We start from the raw sequence: 6,000 nt of genomic DNA, 5'->3' as shown, positions 1-6,000 counted from the left end.
AGTTGGAATATAATATTTGTTGTTACTTTTAGTAATTTATTGTTAAAAATAATAATTCAAACAGGTTATGAATTTAAAGTAATTGTTCAATTTGCTACCAGCAATTACTTTAATAATAATACAAAATACTATTATATTAAAAATTGGAAGTATGATTTTTCTCATATAAACAAATATATATAATTTAAAATTACTAAAAAAAATCACAGTCATTTTATGTCTTCAAAATATGCATTTGAAAGTTGGAACAATAATAAATTAATAATCAATACATAAATTCTTTAGGTAACTTTAAATAAGAATATATAGTTGATTAAGAAAAAAATAATGAAACAATGCTAACAAGATAGGTAACCATAGAGATATAAGTGACTAATTGTAAGATTTGAATCTGGAATCTTGAAATCGAGTAAACCTTTGACTACTTTTAAGAAAGAAAATTAGGACATGTTATGTCACTGCTGAGTGAAAGATTAGAAATTCTTCGACTTCTTCAAAAGCCCATAATTTTCTATGAACTTTTCTCATTTTAGAGAGCAATAAGGTGCATTACAAATCCTTATGAAATAAAAAATTATTGATCTTGTGAAAATGGAGGGAAGTGCAATAAATCGGAATGTATAAAGTGTATTAAAAGTATGAATGATGAATCTCATCTTCTTCTTCTTCTTCTTCTTCTTCTTTACATGCAAGCATCGAATTTCCACATTCATCCATTTAGATGTACTCCAGCAATTTGACTGGGTTCGTGTTGGCGTTGGTTTCTAGCGCCTTCATCGGTTCCAGTTTCATCATCAAGAAAAAGGGCCTTCAACGCGCACGCGCCAATGGCCCTCGTGCCAGTTACTTCCCCTTCTTCTTCTCTAATTCACTCTAATTACTCAATTAATTAATTAATTAACATTTTCATTGTGTTGATTTCCATTTGCAGGTGTTGGAGGCTACGGTTATCTGCTTTAGCCTCTCTGGTGGCTCGGAATGATTATTAGTTAGTATTACACTGCGCCATAACCTTTATGATTTCAAAGTTCAACCTTTTTTGTGTTTTCTTAGCTGATTTTGGAGTGTGTTTGATTACAGTGATTGTTGGAGAGATTGCTAATTTCGTAGCATACATCTATGCCCCAGCTGTTCTTGTTACTCCTCTTGGTGCTTTGAGTATTATAGTTAGGTAAAAGTTCCGATTTTTCAATTTGAGTAGACTCCCAATTTGGTAAACTAAAATAATGAGGAATCAATAAAGTAGAGTTATTGAGGATTTGAATGTTCCAATTCTTTTATACTCAAGTATGTCTGCATGAGTATTTACATCAAATACCGTTGTTACCTTAAACTTCTTATCTTTGTACCTATTTTCCTTTCATAAAATTGAGTTTTTGTGTATCATACCACATACTTGTATTCATATTCTGGCACATTTTTTTGGACGATGGGAACAAATTTGCCATTTTAAAATTTTGAGAAATGACTTTATCCTACATGTTTCTACCATTTCTGCCATTTTTGCTACAATATGTTGTTAGATATATGATTATGTAATTATAATACTTTTTTGTGGTTTGTGAAAATGGGGTAGTGCTGTGTTAGCACATTTTATGCTTAAGGAGAAGCTGCAGAGAATGGGCATGCTGGGGTGTCTTATGTGCATTGTGGGATCGACTGTTATTGTACTCCATGCGCCTCAAGAGAAGTCTCTTACTTCTGTTCAAGAAATTTGGCTATTGGCTGTTCAATCAGTTGTGTTGCCCGTATATCTGTTCTGTGGTTTCTTTCACTCTGTTATATTCACTACGACATGAAGACTCTGGTTTTGTTGTCTCCATTTTTGCCCCTTATAGTGGTGCTGATTTCTGTTTTGCCATGCAGCATTCCTCTTGTACACTGCCTCTGCTATGGCTGTAACATTATTCTTGATCTTGTATTGTGTTCCGCGCTATGGCCAAACTGGTATTCTCGTTTATATTGGAATATGCTCTGTCATTGGATCCTTGACTGTAAGCGACTCTTCCAACCCAATCTACTTTACATTTTAATGGTTGACAAAATTCTATACCTCGTGTCATGTTTTGCTTTACACTTCTGATAAATTTTTTCCTTTCTCTTTTCTTTCTTTCAGGTCATGAGTGTTAAAGCAATCGGAATTGCTATAAAACTTACATTAGAAGGTGTAAATCAACTTGTCTACTATCAGACATGGATCTTTCTGATGGTCGCTATTTCCTGCATCATTACTCAATTAAATTATCTTAACATGGTTAGTGACTTAGTATCACTATTGGTTTTGTTTCCTTTAAAATGTGAACATAATTTTTGGCATTCGAAATAAAAACTTAGAGCCACATAAGTTTGTATTCCTTTTGTAAGAAATGATATGCTTTCATGTTTAGACTTTCTATTATATGTCATTTGCTTAATATGAGGAAACACCTCTCTTTGTTGGAGGTGATTATAGTTTTATGGACTACAAGTCCAGTTTATTTTTCTTTGATCACCACTGATTATCATTCTTGCATTTCTTTCCGTTCCATGTTCATATTGAAGATTTTAGCTAAAGTCACTTTCCAATTGAAGAAATGATTTGAAAGCTAAGAGCTAATCTAGAAGCTCAATGTGTAACCCTCTAACCCAAATAACATCCATGTCATGCTTGACCTAGACTAACAATTGATGATCTAGAAGGCTGGATTCGAATTTTTTATTTCCCATAACTTTTGTTTGCATCATTTGTGTGGAGTTATATGGTGACAAACACTTTCATATTTGCAGGCGTTGGATACATTTAACACTGCAGTTGTGTCTCCAATCTATTATGCCTTGTTCACATCTTTTACAATATTAGCTAGTGCAATCATGTTTAAGGTTAGTATTCACTAAAACAAAACGAAAAGTGTGCCCTAAAAGAATGAGTTATCTGACACATCAATTGCTTAACTATCTGTTGTAATCTTCTATCATCTTTTTCTTATTAGGATTATTTTGGTCAAAGTATAAGCAGCATTGCGTCAGAGCTATGTGGTTTCATCACTGTGTTATCTGGCACAGTAGTATTGCATAGTACAAGAGAGCCAGATCCTCCAGTCTCTACAGGTAATGCCTCATTGTTTCCTATTTTCTCTTAATGTTTCAGTTAAGAAACTTCTGCTGTTTCTGGAAATGATCATCGCCTAATTACCCTTCTTGTACAGATTTGTCCCGAAAGTAACATGGTATATCCAAGGCAATGGTGAGTCTTGGAAACAGAAGGAAGAAGACGGGTCAGCACCTTTTAACTTAATTACGGTTGTACGACAATATCATTTCACGTGATACTGGATTATTAAGTGATAGAACTGCAAATTAGAATCACCTAATGCTGCCATTGAGTTAGACACATCCCCCATACTCCAATGACATTTTTTCTTCGGTTGATTCTACATTAAACTACATAAATGTGGTAGTGTTACTCTGTGACTCCATCTATCTGGTTTTGCAACAAGTTTCAAGAGGCTCCTATCACATTGTTTTGGTAGATAAGTCGTGCTTCCTTTTTTCGGAGGATGTTTGTTTCTGTGGCAGCGTGTGAAATGAAAGCTCGTGCGCACAATCACCAAAAATTCTTGGGTGGTTTTTCTCCTATTTTGTATTTTTTGTTGTATTGTTATTATTTTGCATTATTTTTACCCTCTTATGCTCTTTTCCCAAGTTGTACCCCCCAGTTCTTAGCTAATTTTGTGTTCATATTTTGGTGTTCCTCTGAACGTGGGAGCTAATCCATGTAAATTAATTAGTGTAATTTTAATTATTTAACTAGTTATCATTGGAAACTTATGAATATATATATATATATTACAATTTTGATTCATCTATGGTTTAACACCATCAAGATTCGGAACGAAAGTAAAGCTACTCACTCAGCCTTTAATTGTTTGATCTGAGTTGAGCTATGTCTTGGAGATAGGTCAATGAACTTGCTTGGCCATCTATACAAGAACATTGATTCAATTATAGAAAATGCTTCGAAATGTTATCTTAATTAGTATTGATGCCATTTTGAATCTTAGTTTGAATTCTAAAATTGTGGTTTGGATGAAAGTTACTTTAGTTATAATAGCTATTATTGTATATCACAAGTAAGTGCGTTATTCTGAACTTGAGGAAAAAATGGTTGCCAGAGTTACACTTATCCTACTTTGATTAATATTTTTACATTATCAATTTGAATAGAATTTAAGAAAAATGTCAAATCATAGTGACTTTATTAATGTTATCGTTCTCCTCTAACTTGTAACTATTATCAATGTTATCGTTCTGACTTTATTAGTTAGCATTTAACAGTATATAATTAATATGTTTTAAGAAGCAAAATTAAATTAGACAATATATGTATTTATATATAATATATGATGATTAATTTAATGACTAATTTTTAGTATGTATATAATATTTTTGATAAAAATTATATATAAATATTCTATATTCTATTATAAAAAATTTTCAAAGAGTTCTCACTTAAATTAATATATTTTAAACTAATAATTATTTAAAAAGATACCTTATTCCCACCTAAAGTCCATTCGGCAAAGCCATTGAGACCTTAGATAAGACCTAGCCCACCACTCTTTCGGCATTGCCATCAGAGCAAGAGAGCTAGGGGATCAAATAGTCCAATACTTACGCCATTGTTCTATACATATCTATATTCCTATACCACTGATCAAACTAAGCCATATGCTACCCTCTAATAATGTCAAATTGGCATAATTCACATTTTAGAAAAAAAAACTAAGGTAATAATTAAACCAAACTAAATATACTACTAAAATAAATATTCAGTATATTATTTATATATTTTTCTTGCTTGAATAGTCTCCTCCTCTTTTTGTAAATTCTCTTTGGTCCAATAAAACACACATATTATGTTATAGTTCCTACATAAAACATTAATTAAAACAGAATAACTATCATGATTAAATAATTCAAAGAGTTTAAAGTAACAAATTAAATAATTTTTAGAATAGAGAAAAAACCACGTACGATAATCAGTTATGTCAAGCATACTCTTTCTTTTTAGTTTTTCTCCTCTAGATCTTTTCTCCTGGCGTTCAAAAAATTTTTGAGAGTGACTAACAACTTGTGCGTAAGTTCTTGTTTTAACATATTCACTTGAAATTCTTGACCATTATTTTCCTAATTCTTCGTAGCCTTGGAGAAACAACCTGCCAAAGAGATAGTTTGATATAATGAATGATTACCAAATTTTATAGGAAAGTTCTTTCTGGTATTTTATTATTGGGTATTCAATCCTAAGAGAAATTGGGTTATGCTTTTGGCCACAGGAATTATACCATGAATTACATGCTTTGAATAGATTTGAACAAGATTATCAACATAAATGTACAGACAAAGATCAAAAAGGTAACCATGGAGTATTATTACCCTTTGAATAATATGCAAAACTTTATCTGAAAAGTTTGACAAAAAATTTTTAACCTAAAATCGAAAGATCTTGGAGGAGTCTTGATCAAATACAAATCAGACCCTTATTTTTGCAATGCACACAACTTGATGACAAGACTTATTCAACACTGAATTATTGATCAATTAATTGGATCTAAGACAGTGAGAAAGATATATGCAGGACTCTAAAGTGGAAATTTGAAATAGAAATCTATATGTTATGCTTCAAATGTACCCTCTTTTGTTACACTCCTTTTCCATCTGCCTTTGGGTCTCATAAAAAATTCATAGTTGCCAAATCACCTACTTTGGGTTTCTTCTGATTATTTCTCAAACTTTCATGGAGACAAAACTATATATTCTTGTTGGGAATGTGTTTGAAGCCCTAAACCTTATAATATATTGCACACTTTTGAAGAAATAGTCAACTTGATCCACAAGTTTTACCTTGCAACATATTATATATCTAGTGGTATTTCTTCCTTACAGATGTAGATTTGATCTTCAATATTTTTGTGTAGGTGATACCCTTGCATTCTTGAAGGCATAAGTTAAAACTCAAAA

General features: G+C 31.8%; 1 pseudogene; it reads left to right on the top strand.

The window, feature by feature from the left end:
* Window positions 1–721: 721 nt before the first annotated feature.
* On the top strand, window positions 722–3,686 carry LOC107647513 (putative magnesium transporter NIPA7; annotated as a pseudogene).
* The last annotated feature ends 2,314 nt before the right edge of the window (window positions 3,687–6,000 follow it).

The sequence above is a fragment of the Arachis ipaensis genome, chromosome B6 (genome assembly GCF_059453495.1).
Source record: "Arachis ipaensis isolate K30076 ecotype BB chromosome B6, ASM5945349v1, whole genome shotgun sequence".
Classification (NCBI taxonomy): Eukaryota; Viridiplantae; Streptophyta; class Magnoliopsida; order Fabales; family Fabaceae; genus Arachis; species Arachis ipaensis.
Note: the sequence above shows the minus strand (reverse complement) of the source record. Positions and strands in the feature narration are given on the sequence as shown.